This window comes from Fistularia commersonii, chromosome 16 (genome assembly GCF_037954325.1).
Source record: "Fistularia commersonii isolate RoL2024-O1a breed Wild chromosome 16, RoL_Fcom_v1.0, whole genome shotgun sequence".
NCBI lineage: Eukaryota > Metazoa > Chordata > Actinopteri > Syngnathiformes > Fistulariidae > Fistularia > Fistularia commersonii.
In genome coordinates, this window is record NC_141299.1 from 1,504,302 (window position 1) to 1,520,815 (window position 16,514).

The 16,514-nt window shown below is 48.2% G+C and overlaps 1 protein-coding gene across 3 annotated transcripts in view; it reads left to right on the top strand.

Annotated features, from left to right (window-relative positions):
• The window catches only part of kank4 (KN motif and ankyrin repeat domains 4), an 82,989-nt gene that overhangs the window by 41,276 nt on the left and 25,199 nt on the right, over positions 1 to 16,514 (top strand). Inside the window, exon 1 of one of the 3 annotated variants that reach the window (XM_086162049.1) lies at positions 2,222 to 2,422. The exons of the other annotated variants lie outside the window; for them this stretch is intronic. The gene's annotated coding sequence lies outside the window, so the exon portion shown is untranslated. Of the gene's footprint in view, positions 1 to 2,221; positions 2,423 to 16,514 lie in introns of those variants that run through there. 3 annotated transcript variants of the gene reach the window in all.

Below are 16,514 nucleotides of genomic sequence, written 5' to 3' on the forward strand. Positions count from 1 at the left end.
TACATTGCATTGCATTTGGCAGACGCTTTTATTCAAAGCGACTTACAATAGAGGACATAGGGACTGCAAATACACTTGCAAATACACGATGCACAGGAAATATTCAGAACAGTAAGCTTGGGTTAGTGAGTTGTTTTTTTTTTTTACAAAGACATACACAAACGTACACACACACACACTGCATTTAATTTATAAAATGAATTTTAGTTTGATTTTACTACATTTTTTTTCTACTTAGGCTAGACTATAGCTATTTCACCCCAAAAATAATCAAATACTCCAAAAAAACACTAAAGAAACGATAAATCGCGAGAACTGTATTATTACTTCTTTATCCATTATTTTTCATTTATAAAGTAGATATTTCTTATTTTAAAACATGTAACAATAGCAGAGGGTGTTATTGTTATTTATAAGAATAATTCAATAATTTAATAATTACTCCTTTATGAATCGCGGTTCTCTTCAATGAAGCCATCCTGGATGAACCATGAGCTGCAGGGGAGCAGTGAGGGCTTCAGTGTGTTGCTCAGCAACACTTGGATATGCTCGGAGGAGCCGGGAATCCAACCATGAATGTTCGATTGCTCAACCTCCCGTGCCACACCTCCCCATATTAGCATTTTTATTAGCATTTTAATTCAATTGAACGGGGAAATCGAGTCACGAGCTCGGTCTCGAAACAGACGAAAATCACTTTTCTCACCTCGGTATCGGCCTTTCACTTCCTGAACCAGCCCGCTGTGGAAAGCTCGTATTTTCAAAATAAAAGCTTTTTTAGGGGGGCATTTTAGCATTTAGCGGAGAGGAGACACGGAGTTGTGCTTCTCTGAGGGGGTCCGAGGGGCTTCCAGTTGGGATCTGATTCTTCTTGACAGGAGACAGTTCATGTGATCACCGCCCGGGGCCACATCACACCCTCTCTCAGTCCGCTGCTTCAGATGAAAGCATGGAAGTTGATTGCGTGCAACGTTTCGGACGTTTCGGGGAGATTAAGCCACGGGAACTGTTTATGTCTGACGGAGGTTCCTCGTGCATGTCTTCCTTTTCAGATGTCTTCACAACGTGGGCCTTCTTCTTAGGATGCAGGGACAACGTCCTATTTTTTTTTTTTTTTTTTCCCGAAAGCCAAACCTTTAGGCTTAAAGTATCCGCTCGGAATCGGGGCCAGGTATTACCATATGTATGCCCACGCCCCATGAATATTTCATAGCCTCCTTATTTCCGCGGCGTCCGGTGCCGATGCCGAGCCGCTCTCAGCCCGGCCCGCTTTTCAAAATGCGATCCGTCGGCGCAGTGAGATAAGGCACGGCCACCATTAGTCCGGCCCGTTAGTCTATCTTAACGCTGTTAATTATTTACCTCATTTACGCAGCCGGTCGGGTTTAACCATTAGGCCGCTCGCTGTGACTGAGATAACTAGATCTCCGCATGGTTTGCTTGAAAACATTTTCAGACGCACGGCTCACACCTCAGCGACAGCTGATTGGACGTCCTCTGGTGATAATTAGGCTGCTGCGTGGTGGGGCACACACACAACCACACACACAGATATGTGAGGTGTATATGCGCGCGCATACACACACACACACACACACACACACACACATAGAATGTGTCTATATGTCTATACAGATTTATATATACTTCCTGAACCTGAGTGTGCATACACACACACACACACACACACACACACACACATACAATTGATTTCAGTCCATTTCAGTCCAAATTTACAACCCCCAAGTTAGGTGGTGCTTCCTTGCAGCAGCAGCACACACACACACACACACACACACACACACACATACAGAATGTGTCTACATGTCTCTATACAGATTCATATATATGCAAACACACAGACCCACACACACACACGCACACGCACAAAATTTATTTTCGCGCTCCACAAAATTTGCAAGCCCCAAGTTAGGTGGTGCTTGCTTGCAGCAGCAATCAGACGCACACACACACACACACACGCGAGGTGTATACTTGCATACACAAACACACACATTTGCATCATTTCTCCCTCATGGTCATTTGCACTTGAGGAAATCCCAAGCCTGGGATGAGAGCTTTGTACACTCATCTGCACTGGCTGTGTGTGTGTGTGTGTGTGTGTGTGTATGTGTGTGTGTGTGTGTGTGTGTGTGTGTGTGTGTGTGTGTGTGTTGGTGGCTTTTAATCTGCATCAGACCCGTTTTTCTTTTCTGTTTTTTTTCTTCCAGCCGTCACGGCTACGTTATTGCCCACACCTCCGCCCACACCCGGGCCCCCTCGCCGCTCTCCCATCCTCCCCTCCTCTTTCGCTTGTCAGGTCTTTTTTTTCTCTCCGTCCCCGCCGGGGGTTAAAAGAGAGCCGGGGTCAGCGACGCTCGCAGGAGCGGGAAGGACAGGAGGTGAGGGGGCTGCGTGACAGGTGAGAGCTTTCGCTCCTCATCCTCTCTCTTTCTTGTTGTGAGATCTCCAATCTGCCGCTCTCACATCCGCGGATCGCTTCCCCCCCGTTTTCATCTCTGGTGATTTTGTTTACTCTCTCACGCCGCCGCCGTGCCTTTTCGCGCCACCCCTCCTCCTCCTCCTCCTCCTCCTCCATGGTCTATTTCTGCAGGGTAGAGTGTATGTCACATGTGTGTGTGTGTGTGTGTGTGAGAAGGAGTGTGAAAGAGAGAGCCGTGTTCACACACTCCTCGGCGGCTCGGCGAGCTGGGAATCACCACACTTTCATCCTGGACCTGCTTGTCCACACAAACGTTTGTGCAGGATTCTATACGGTGTGTGTGTGTGTGTGTGTGTGTGTGTGTGTGTGTGTGTGTGTGGAGGGGAATCATAAATCTGACTTCGGGTGAAAAATCAATAGACCCCCGGAATTTACGAGTGTTGGTCTCTTCCTGGAGCTGCTCTGTGAGAGGCTGCAGCGCCCCACTGCCCTCACACTGCTGCCGGTGTCAGGACGGCTCTTTATCACCAGGAGGTTGGCAAATGTGTGTGTGTGTGTTTGTGTGTACGCATGTATACACATTACGTGTGTGTGTGTGTGTGTGTGTGTGTGTGTGTGTGTGTGTTTGCTGCTGCAAGCAAGCATCACCTAACTTAGGGGTTGCAATTTTGTGGAGGGCTTAAATAAATTTTGTTTGCGTGCGTGTGTTTGGGTGTGTGTGTGTGTAGGCATTTATATGTGTATACATCTATATATATATATATATAGACATGCACAGTATGTCTGTGTGTGTGTGTGTGTGTGTGTGTGGGTGTGTGTGTGGGTGTGTGGGTGAGTGTATGTGTGTGAGGAGGCGTTTATATGTATATATATATAGAGAGAGAGAGAGACATACACTGTATGTATGTATGTATGTATGTATGTGTGTGTGTGTGTGTGTGTGTGTGTGTGTGTGTGTGTGTGTGAGTATGTGTGTATCTATGTTTGCATCTATATGCACACATATGTGTGAACGTGTGTGTGTTTATATTCGGCCCTCGCAACTCCTATCTCAGGATCATTTAAGTGTGTTTTCCTTCTAAATGCCCCTGATGGCCTGCGGCTGTGTGTGTGCATATGTGTGTGTGTGTGTGTGTGTGTGCGCGCGCGTCCCTTCATCCTCCCTGCGCTGCCGAGAAGAAAAAAAAGGCAATTAATGAGGAAGATGAGAGAGATTTATTTAGAACTGGCGTTTTCACAAGAGCGCTGGCTGTGCTTACGTGTCTCATGATTGGACGTGTGTGTGTGTGTGTGTGTGTGTGTGTGTGTGTGTGTGTGTGTTGTAGCAGGTGGCTGCAGATGTAATGTGATGCGATGTGCTGCAACTGATCTGCTGTTGGCTGTTCGTCATCACACAGCACACCTCGTCCCGCCTCCTTCTCCCTCAGCATTCATCCATCCATCCATGGCTGATGGATGAACACGTCCTCCTCTTCATCTCATCTTCTCGCTTATCCATGGCTTCTCCGTTCTTTCTTCTGCCAGCTTTTTATTCCAGCCGTGAGCTACAATGTCATCTGTCGGGGTTGGCAACCTCTGTCGTCTGCTGATGTTGACCCTCATGCTTCTCCTCACCGTCATCGATGGTCCAGGGGAAGTATCTGAGATGCTGAGGTGGACTACCAAGGCTCTATGCTCCGGTTTATAACAGATGGTGGGTTGCTTACGAAAGCAGCCAGCTGCTCCTCACGCCGGTGTACAACTTGAAGGGCGTGAGGAGATCCGCTGGAGAGAGAAGGAGGAAGACCTTCTCGGTCTGGAGCCAGACACTGTAAACTGAGTCGCCCAGGTGACGGGTGGGAAAGCCGTTGCAAACTGTTGGCGGGGCTGTCTGGTCTCTGACTGATAAGGAGATAAGGAGATGGTCTGGAGGAGTGGAGCCGGGCTTCTGGTTCAGTGGTAAATGTCCTCCGTGGTGTTTTCTTCACACTGGAAATGGAGAGACGTGCGGAAAAACTACTCGGGTGGAGATCCGAGGCCTTCAGACACCGAAGGACTGCCTTGAAAATGCATTGAAGAAACTTCAGCTGACCGAAACAGCCAATCATCTGCTTCCGTCTAACCTTCACCTCTCACAACATCTACCCTCCTGTCCTCCTCCCTCCATCCATGAACCTTCTCCCCGGTCTTCCTCCAGATCTCCTGCTTGGCAGCTCCAACCTCAGCATCCTTCTCCATCCCTCCTCTGTCCATGTCCAAACCATCTCAGTGTGAATTTATCTCCAGAACATCTACCATTTGCTGTCCCTCCGATGGTCCCCTTCCTGATCTTCTCCTTCTTCTTCACTCCCAAAGAGGAACCTCCACACATTCACCTTCTGTCTTCTCCTCGGTGTCTCCGAACCCTCCACCTCTTCTCCATTGCCGTCAGTACTTGAACTCCTCCACATTCTTCATCTGCGCTCCCTTGTAGCCTCACTGTTCCACCAGGCTCCGCTCATTCTTGGTCATGCGTACCGCGGTGAACCTTCATCCATCTTCTCTCCAGACCATACCTCCACCTCTCTAGATGTTCCTCTACCTGTTTCCTGCTCTTACTACAGATCACACTATCATCTGCAAACATCATAATCCACAGCTGGTGCTAAAAAAACAACCCAATGAGGGACATCTGTCCAAAATCTGATTGGAGTGATTGTTCAAAGATCAGCTCAGCTTCCAAATCATGGAAGGTACCCACCATACCATATCCAACGGTTACACTCATGTTTTTCTTCGACAGTGTTGGTAACCGGAGGTCCTCCAGAGTCTGCCGGCGTTGCGTCGTAAAGTGATATTGTAGAGAAGCCGCCATCAGCTCCCTCCTCGCCGGGAAGGAGGTCACGTTCCACCTGCTTCCTGTGGATTGGAAAGTGAGACGGCGGCGAGGCCCTTGGGACCTCCGTGGTGTTTGCACATCTGTCGGTTTAAGATGATACTTTTGATTGAAACCAAGGCGAACAAATAATTTTTTCGTAATTAACAGCCAATCAAAAGTTCTATAAAATGTAAAGCCAGTTAGGGACGTCCCCGAAATAAGCACACTTACATTTTGTCGAAATCTTCTCGTCTTGTCAATTGGACTTGTATTTCTTCACTTTGAGACATTTCAGCCCTCATCTCAAAGGCATCTTCAGCTCTAATGACTTGTAGGGAGTTTCCCAGTAGAACTGCCAGGTTTTTGGGCAAGTATTGTTGTGTAAATGGAAAATTTGACTGGGAGAAGCTAGCTCTAAGGGGGTTGCTATGCTATCGGGGATGTCGTTCATTGGAGACAAAAAGCAACTTTTGTGGGACTACCTGGATTGGAATGGTTGATCTGCAGAAACAAGGTCTAAGGGTGGTTGTTATCCTGATGTAATTGAAGAAGCCTCTGGGAAGAGGGGGTGAAACAACTTCAAATTGAAGAAATCCAGGTCCAGTTGCCACAACAAGAAAATTTCAACAAGAATTCAGTATGACCTGGATGCGTGAGACCTCCACAGATATCACACTTGCATTTCTTTATCCGAAGCTCTTTATTGAACCAACCTACGGTGAAACTTGCACTTGCCGCCCCGACGGGATCCTCTTGCTTCTGTTTAATGAAGCCCGTCGACGGAATTCCCTGGCTTTTCAATTTCTCTTTGAGAGCCAGCTGTTGTGCAGCACAAAGGGAACAATCTGCCCTCCAGATGAATACCGACACCGTAGCGCTGAACCGGACCGTGCCGGATTAGGACAGAAATAAAGCATCGGGAATGGGACGATGGACGAGAATAGAGCCGTCACACCCGCAGCGCGGTGGATTAGAGGATGATTGGCCTGGATGATGTTTCTCAACTGCACAGTGGAGTTTGGGCGCGCTGTAGATTTGGATCATCTCAACGCTGGAAGGAAGAGGGACAGCTCATACGGTTTATGCATATCTGGGGGATTGATCTGCTCGTGCATAGTCGGAGCTAAGTTATCCAATAAATGACTCCGACTTCTTTAATGTTCTCCCGACGTGATCTGAATGGAAATTTCAGCAGAGTGGCTCATTTGATCCGGCTCGGCAATCAGAAACTTTGCAGCTCCCGCGGGCCCGCTCGCTGCTTTCCTCAGGAAATGCGTCGTCATGTCAAATTGCCATCATCGGCCGCTTTCGACGCTTGGATCGTTCCTGCAACGGGAAACAACGACTTATTGAGATCTATAGACTGCACTCCTTTGACAAATTTTCCTTTTCCTTTGGGCTTTTCCCTACAGGGGTCTCCACAGCGAATCCACCTTGGACGTAGTGAGAGAGGATATGAAGTTTGTTGGTGTGAGAGAGGAGGATACAGAAAATAGGATTGGATTCCCAATGGAGACCCCTGAAGGGAAAAGCCCAAAGGAAAAGAAGAATTTGTCACAGGGGTGCAGGACATGTATGACCGAGACAAAGTATTGACTGAGATGATTTAGACATGAACACCCCTCTGTTCATGTCCAAACCATGGTGAAGATCTGGGTAGAAGGTTGCTGAGGGTGGAGCTGCTAGGCAGGAAGTCTAGAGGAAGACCAAAGAGAAGATTGATGGACGTAGTGAGAGAGGATAGGAAGTCAGTTGGTGTGAGAGAGGAGGATACAGAGAATAGGCTTAGATGGAGAAGATGGATTTGCTGTGGAAAAGCCCAAAGGAAAAGAAAAAGTAGAATGATGGTACGCCTCTATGGATGCAATGTAATGCATGTATGCATGTAATGAGAGGGTTAATAGTTGTATGTGTGAATGAGAGAGTGAATAGGTGTATGTTGCCCAATGACAGCTGGGATAGGCTGCAGGAGAAGCGTGAAAGACAATGCGGGAATGAATCAATGAATGAACGCATTGGAGGTACTGCCATCCTTCTTTGTGCGATGCCAGATGTTTACATTAACCAGTGCCAGCTTGCGAAGTGCAAACATTACTTTTCAGAGACACACGCTAGCATTGGCAACAGGTTGCGATGAGCTTAAGGGAAAACAGTTTTGACGGATTAAACCAAATCGGGTCCTCAAGTGGAACCGCTCCGGTCCTGCCTGCTGAGAGACACATGGGACATGAGTGACGTCTCTCATAAAAGGTTGTGTCACATTCATCTCTTCAATCGCAGACAATGTGAATATCAGTTGGAGCGACAGAGTCACGGTTGGTGATGGAACTGAAGGAGTAATGTTCTCTCCGTGTCTGCATGGAGTTCCTTTGGGTTCTCTATGACGCCTGAATGAGAGGGTGAATGGTTGCATGCCTCTATAGGCACCCCTGCGATGCATCCAGAGTAACCCTCACCTCTCGCCCAATCACAGCTGGGATAGCCTCTGAACCCCCCATGACCCTGAGCGAAGGATAAGGGGCATAGACAATCAATGAATGAATGAATACTTCTCTGCAGTGTCCTTGCTGCTGCTCGCCCCAACTGTTGGACTACTAATTCTTATCTTATCTGCATAAACACGGCTGCACCCGCTGGTGCCCGTCTGTGTATTTTCCCACGGATGTTTGAGGCTGAGGTAGCGCCTCGTACCAGCGGTGCCTCTGACGTTCTCAGGGCGGTCTGAGAAGAAACAGCAAGGGCTGGCCTCATGTACGAAGTGCGATAAGGACGTGGGACCTGCAGGCGTTGTTGTTGGCCTCCTCCTCCTCCTCCCCTGTCTGCGTGCTCTCACGAAGCTTCGCCGCGATGAATACGCAGCGCTGCAGCTGCAGCTCCGTGCAGCGTGCGCGCTTTCAATATAAGTTAGCACTCGCCCGTGCATGGATTTTATTAATAGATGTGAGCGGAAGAGTCGAAGATGATGGAGGCCCGAGTGGCCCCGCGATGTGAGATGCGAGAACTCGGCCGCCACTCCCCGTTCTGCCTCGTTCTGGCTCTCTCGCTCCCGACCGCCCACCTCTGTCCTCCGTCTGCACCCTCCGATCTTATTTCCTGTCGGCCCGCCTGAGCCTGCTCTGTGTCATTGCATCAGGCTAATTCGGTCGGCACACAGGCGCTCCGACGGCAGTGACCCGTGACATTCGATTAATGATTCTCCCACTTCTCGGCGGGTGAGGTCCGCCCCGATGTTAGATGTTTACGTGCGGATCCCCCTGCGTGGGTGATTCAAAGAGGCAGGCGGTTTCACGTAGCCTAATTTGATATCGTCACATGTGGAGTACAAGCTTCAATACGTCCGGCCGGCTTCTCCAGAGTCCTTTTTAAGGTCGCTGTTTTTTACCACACACTGCCAGGAAGAGATAAGAGAGGGATTAGATCATCCTCGCTGTCCAGACTCTGAACCACAACTGTCTCCGCAATAAGATCAAGATAGTGCTTAAATCTATTATTTAGTGCGAAGCAGTCAAAATCCCACGCTGCCTTTTCCGCCTCCAAAAGCTCATTGTCGGCGTGAGGACCCCCCATCCCCGCTCCAGTCGCATACAATTATATTCCACCTCCCTTCGGCGGGATTTCTTCTTCCTCTCTGCAATTTGCAAATCAAAGGACCTCCCTCTTGACGCAAATTATGTGTCAAAGATGCTTGGCGACAAAAAACAGTCCAGTACGCGAGATAGCATTCACCCGCTTAAGCAACCGTGGTGGCAGGCGAGGCGCCGAGCATACCTTGTGGAGCAACTTTGGGCTCCTGCCTGAGGACAGTTTGACGGATCCAACCGCCAATCTTCTGATTGGACAGAGTCACGCGTCGGAGTCGTGAGAAGGATTGGAGTAGTCTGACAGCGTCTCTACATTTCTGTCGATCCAGTGGGAAAATGACGTGTATGGAAGACGGCCACTTTTCTAATCGTCGGCGTGTTCAGGAGGCGTCCAAGATTTGGTGGAGTGTCTGCGGGGTGGCAGAGATCCCCACAGGATGGAAAGACAATGAGAAGACTTCATATATCTGGAAAGCGTTCGCTCTCACGTTCACACCTGACCCACTGCATGTTTTTGGTCTGCAGAAGGAGGCTTGTTTATACAGGGAGAACACGCAATCACACACAGCAGTAACGGAAAAAGCCTGACCGCGCTGGAGAAGCTGCTCTCAGAAAGAGGAACAAACTCCCCACAAAGTCAGATCCTCCTGTCTGGTGGTTGATAACACGCAGATGCGGCTGTGAGGAGCTTCAAATGTAGCGTGAACAGGTAGAGTGAGGCTTCACGCTATCGCAAGATCCAGGAGAACAGAGAACAAAATGTTCGCCGCTCTTCCTCCCACGCCCCTGGGAGAGGATCCTGCCTCCGTCATTAATTACAGTGCAGTTGTGCAGCTCTCAGAAGATCAAGTACAGACACACTGGGTATGAGATAAGAGGACCTCAGCCACAGCTAATAGTCCTGCCTGTGCGTCTGTATGACGTGTGAATGAGAGAGTGAACGATCGTATGCTCTTTAATAACTATGAATTCTTCTGGAAATCTTCTTGTCGTGGCAACCGGATTTGAATTTCAGCCCTCATCCCAGAGGCTTCTTCGGTTCCACTGATCTATGGGGAGATTCCCAGGGTTATGTTGGCTTGTTATAGGAATGGCAGAGTTGATGTGCAGGAGCAAGCTCCAAGGGGGTTGTTATGCTAATGAGGGTGTTGTTCGTTGGGGATGAAAGAGCACCTTTTGGGGATTACCTGGATTGGAATTTAAAAAGGAGTTTCCAGATTCTGGTTCTGGTGGTGGATCTTTCCCGGTTGTTTGGAGGGTGCAAGAGGTCCAGATCCGTGTGTGCAAACCCGTCTTGGTATGGATCCGAGTACGGTGTTATACCGAGGGCCATTCTTTTGAAGACAGCGATGTCCGTCTTCTGTCCAGAGATGGGTTGTGGACGGGTCTAGGTTGTGATAGCTTGTTATGTACCGTCATTTCTGCACTATTAGCAGCTACTTTTTTTTTTCACACACTTTGAACGCCGTGGCTTAAACGATGATGCAACTACATAAATACACACTGTATATGCCGTATATTTCCAATGTACAAACTATATATACAGTGTACATGCTGTATAAGTGTATAGATATGCTTTGTACACATACACTGTACACACTGAATAGATACACACTGTATATACTCTACATATACACTGTACACACTGCTAATTTTTTTTTCCACACGCTTTGAAAACTGCGGCTCAAACAAAGATGCTGCTAATTTATTAAATTTTTGTGTCTATCAAGCTTCAGGCCGCCAAAGCATTTAGCCTCATCACATTCGACCGATGAAATGAAATTCTGAGGCCGTTCAATTTCGACACGGAAGACGACGATCTTCACAGTTTTAGTGCGCAGGAGGAAGACCAAGATAGCGATCAGCTGCAGAAGGGCAAAGTGGGGATGGAAAATGGATGGATGGATGGATTTTTCCTTGTCTTATTTATTATTCATCTTTTTCATCAGCTGTTCGGAAAAAGCATTTCCAAGTACATGTTTGTGGATGTTACTGGTATGTGTTTGGTTAAAACTTGAAAATAATGTTTCTGTGAAAATATCTCATGTTACAAGGTGGACACCTGCGGCTTATAGACGATATGTACAATTACATTTTTTTAGTTATTTTTAGCCGGTAGGCTTACATTCAGGTGTGCTCAATTGTGCGGAAATTACAGTAAACAGAAGAGCTGATTGTCAGAAGCTATGCTAACGGCAGCGTCTATGAATGAGAGGGTGAATTGTTTCATGTTTCCAGGGTGAACCCGCCTCTCGGCCAATGACGGCTGAGATGAGCTCCAGCGCTCCCTGCCTGTCAGCTAAGCGGTGTAGGTAATGAATGCATGAAAGGGTGAACGGATGAGGTGGCCGAAAGAAGCCGCTAGCAGCTGTTGCCTGAATGGGGTTTCCGTGCTGTGGTCAAACAGAAAGCGCTAACTGTCAGCACCAGCTCATTTAACGCTTTTTCATTCGTCCTGACGTCCGGTCTTTCCGCTATCTACATCGTTCTGTTTTGTCGTCACCTCGCCGCCAGCCGTGAGCTGATTGGCCGCTGTCGACAGATCCAGGCATGTCCTCCACCACCACACAACATTCATGCTGCTTTTGATTTAACAACGTCCACGCCGATGTTCTCGGATATCTTCTTTTCGATGCGCAAACACTGACTAACAAGGTGTGACAAGATAGCGTGTTGCTAGTAGCGACAAAAAAAGATTTTTGTTGTTGCAGTAAACCCGGGATCATCATCATCATCATCACCTGGTTCTTGAAGTAACTGCCATAATCCAGCCCAGGTGTTTGCTGGCTAGCTTAACTTGTGTGCACAAAAGCAAGGATACGTGTAATTTAGATGCTTCCAGATTCATATCTGCCTTCCTTGGCTCCATTCTTATGTCGATTAATCACGTCGCCCCGCCAGTGCTTACCAATTAGACACAACTCCCGTCTTCCTCTGAGGACTTCATTAGCCGCACAGTCTCTGCTCGTGACTTAAATTGAAACAGGATCTCGTAAAACCCTCCCAGCGGCGGGGCGGGGAAGGTCAGCTAGACCTGTGTCTCATTAGGAGAATTTCTGTCAAGTCAGTGTTTGCTCCCGGACTTCCTTCGCTTCCCTCCTCGCCTCGCTCCTTCACCGACGAAGCACTATTCCTCCCCCCCTACTTTTTTTTTAAATTACCCTTTTCCCTTCGCCGTCCCACCTCTGCATGCCGCCACTTTCGCCCTCCACCAGTAATCGTGTAATTAAAGCGGGTTTTGTTTCCTGCCCAGTGTGCGTAATTGCCGGCGGGGTCTGGCTGCTCGTCACTCGCCCGTTACGAGCCACGTCCTCCCGCTCCCCAAAGCTGCTAATTGGGCCTCCAGGATGGGGAGTCCACTGGAGCTGCATGAAGCGGTTGCCATGGCGGGCGTCGCATGGTATCCAATGCGGTGTCAATCACTCAGTCTGTGTGTGTGCGGAGTGCTCATCTCTGACACGCACAACAATATTACACCAGGCCGTCATTTCTTGTGGAAATGTTCTTGTCGCGGCAACTGGACTTGAATTTCGTCCCTTGGAGACTTTTCCCAGGCCCTTCTTCAGTTTGAATGACCTGTGGGGAGCTTCCCAAAAAAATGCCAGGGTTGTGGGCGGGTCCTAGTTATGATGGCTTGTTATGGAAATAATAGAGTTGATGAGCAGAAGCTAGCTCCAAGGGGATTGTTATGCTAATGGAGGGTCGTTTGCTGGGGACATTTGAGCAACTTTTGGGGATTACCTGGACTGAAATGTGAAAAGGTGAAGCTAAACAAAGAGGTGAAACCTGTTGGATCTCATGAACTAGGGTTCATGTGGACGTCACCAGGGTCTGGTTCCTGGAGGGTCAGAAGGTCCTGGTCTGTGTGTGCAAACCCGTCTTGGCAAGGAACCCATTCTTTTGGCCAATCTTTTGAAGACGGCAATGCCCGTCTTCTGTCCAGAGAAGACAGATAGGTTGTGGGTGGTTCTAGGTTACGGTAGCTTGTTATGTCCAGTCATTTCCGCACTATCTAGCCTCGTCACATCGGACCCATGAAATGAGCATGAAATTCTGAGGCCGTTCAATTCCGACACGGAAGAAGACGACTTGAATGGTTTTAGTGCGCAGGAGGAAGACCAAGATAGCGATCACCTATTTATTATTCATCTTTTTCATCAGCCGTGTTACGGCCACTACTGAGGAAAAAGCATTTCCAGCACGGGCTTGTGGATGTTATCGGTAAATATCTCATGTTACAACGTGGACACTTGCGGCCAGTGTGGCCAAAATATGTCCGCAATGATTTATTTAGTTATTTTTACCCGGCATGGCTGATATTCAGAAATTACTAAACAAAGTAAAACTTATTGGATCTTGTGGACGAGGCTCAGGTGGTTCTGGTGATGGATGTTTCCTGGTTGTTTAGAGTGTGCAGAAGGTCCTGGTCCAGCTTGATATGGGTCCCAGTACGATGTTCTAGGTCTGTGGAAGGACTGAGGACTGAGGCCCCTCCACTTTTCAGAGATGATTTTTCTGTTTTGACAAAGATGGCTTCTTTGACTCCTCTCTTCAACCATCTGTCTTCTCTGGACAGAAGACGGATATTCAAAAGAATGACCCTTAAGTCATAGATGGACCACGGAGTCCTGTCCTTAAGTAGTGGCTCTCCTGTGAGTCTCCAGGCCAGGACTCCTTGAAGAAATCCAAGTCCAGTTGACAAGAAGATCTGGACAAGAATTCACCACGACCTGGATGTGTGAGAACCTCCAGACATGTTATTAAGGCTTCTGTGTGAGGCCGCCGGCCAAACAGGGCTTGTCACAGTTCCTGTTTCAGGTCTTCCCGCGCAGTCAGGACGTCAGTTTGATCGATTATACGTCCGGCTGGTGCGACGCTTGCCTTGCAGCGTCCTGACTCAGCACTCCGCGACATGCACCTTCCCTCCGCAACGAGACTGAGGTTTTTTTTTTTTTTTTTTTTTTTTGCAGAGTGGCCAGATTGCCTTTCTCCCCAAAGCAAAGAGAGCAGGCGGTGGCGTGAAACGTGGTTGTTGGGCCGAAATTTAGTGGGGAACGTTAGAGCTTCACGATGACTTGTTCACCGAACATCTGATTTTACGAGGCAGAGCGTGATTTGTGATATTACAAATGTTCTGAAGTCAGTTTTCGGTCCAGCGCTCGGCATATATCAGAGAACAACTGGAGTCCCTGCTGCTATTTATCTTTAGAGTGAAGAGGAGACGGCTAAACTTTATTTATTGTGGATTTTTACTTCCTTCTCCTCCTTTGGGCTGCTCGCTTCTTGGGTGGCCACAGCCAATCATCTTCTTCTTCTGTCACTCCCCTCCATCCACAAACCTGCTCTCAGGGCTTCCTCCAGACCTCCTTTCAACCTCAGCATCCTTCTGCCCAGATCTTCTCCATTTCTCCCCAGTCCATGTCCAAACCATCTCAGTCCAGAACATCTACAATGTGCTGTCCCTCTGATGGACTCCTTCAGGATCCTCTCCATCCCACCCACTCCCAAAGAGGAACCTCCACATCTTCACCCTCCTGTCTTCTACTCAGTGTCTCCAAACCAGCTACCATGGCTGCTCTTCACCTCCACCTTCTCCTTTCATACTCTCTTATCTCACCTGACTCTTTTCTCCTCCAGTTCCTACCTGCTCGCACATGTTCCTCCACTTCTTCTACGCCCTCTCCAGTGCTCTGGACTGTTGACCCTCGCTACTTAAACTCCAGATATTTTGTAATATATACACTATATGGCTCAAAGTATTGGCTCACCTTCATTAACCTGCATATTAACTGAGGTGACATCCCATTCTTAATCCATAGGGTTCAATATGATGTGGGTCCACCCTTTGCAGCTAGAACACCTTCAGTTCTTCTGGGAAGGCTGTCCACAAGCTTCTAGAGTGTGTTTATGGCAATTTTGCACCATACTGATGTTGGCCGAGAAGGCCTGACTCTCAGTCTCTGCTCTAATTCATCCCAAAGGTGTCCTATCGGGTGGAGGTCAGGACTCTGTGCAGGCCAGTCAAATTTATCCACACCAGAATCTGTCATCCATGTCTTTATGGAGCTTCCTTTGTGCATCCAACAGCCATGGTGGAAAAGGAAGGGTCCAGCTCCAAATTGTTTCAGCAAAAATTGGGAGCATGGAATTGTCCAAAATATCTTGGTATGCGAAAGCTTTCAGAGTTCTTTCACTGGAACTTACTGGAACGTGAACAACAACCCCGCACCATAATCCCTACCCCTACAACCTTCACACTTGGCACACTGCGGTCAGAAAAGTAGAGTTTTCCTGGCAACCGCCAAACCCAGACTCGTCCATCAGATCGCCAGATGGAGAAGTGCGATTGGTCACTCCAGAGAAGCCGTCCCTGCTGCTCTAGAGTAAAGTGCCGGCATGCTTTACACCACTGCATCCCATGCTTTGCATTGCTTTTGATAATGCGTGGCTTAGAGGCAGCTGCCCGGCCATGGAAAGCCATTCTATGAAGCTCTCTGCGCACTGTTCTTCAGCTCATCTGAAGGCCACATGAAGTTTGGAGGTCTGTAGAAAGTTGCCGACCTCTTGGCGCGCCTCAGCATCCGCTGACGCCTCTCCGTCAGTTGACGTGGTCTAAAACTTGGTGGCTGAGTTACTGTCGTTCCCAAACACTTCCATGTTCTACTAATACAGCAGACAGTTGACTGTGGAGTATTTAGGTGGGATCGGTTGTTGCACAGGTGGCATCCGATCACCGTTCCACGCTGGAATTCACTGAGCTCCCGAGAGCGACGCATTCTTTCACAAATGTTTGTCAAAACAGTCCGCATGCCTCGGTGCTTGGTTTTATACACCTGTGGCCATGAAGTGAATGGAACACCTGATTCCCATTATTTGGCAGGGTGACCCAATACTTTTGGCCATTTCTTGTATATATTTAATCAAATCCATGTCCGACACACGTGGAGTTGCATTACAGGGCCGTATTGCACGCCTTGATATTTATGTGGAGGACTCCATTATCTACTTCTTCACCTCTCTTTTGTGCAACACACTCCTCTGTCGGTATAACATGTCTCCCGTGGAGAGGCTGAATGTGTGGAGGGAGGATCCCGTTCAGTCTGCAGGCATCAAAGCAGACATTTGAAATGGAAATCTCGTCTCCGAGGAGACAAAGTTTCGGCTATCCCCGTTCGACCTTCACCTTTTCTTTTCTTTCGGTATAAAAATAGTAGTGAAATAAGAACAGAACCGGCGGATGAAAGAGGAAAACACAGTGAAGAGCGTGTCATCGTAACTGAATTTATTTTTTTATATTCCACACACGGGTGACACGACTGGGTCGGAAATAATGAGAATGTGTTTTCGCGGAAGGGAAAAGTTGTACCACAGTGGGTGCAGCAGACTGCGGTGCTGCGCGTTACCTACTGACCTACAAATAGATAGAATGGGCGTATCTGGCTCACGTTACCTTTGGGCTCATTTACTGTCTTGTATAGCTAAAATTAAAGGCCGGGAGAAACGTCAGGGTTTTTATTATCGGAGCGTTCTGTCTGGGAAGCTCGGCTTCAGCCCTTAAAAGTTTTAAATACCCACGAGTTGTTTGGTCTCCTCGCTTTCTTCCATTCGGCAGTGAACTCAGAGGAAAACAAGCATACTTTGCCTCGCCAAGTGG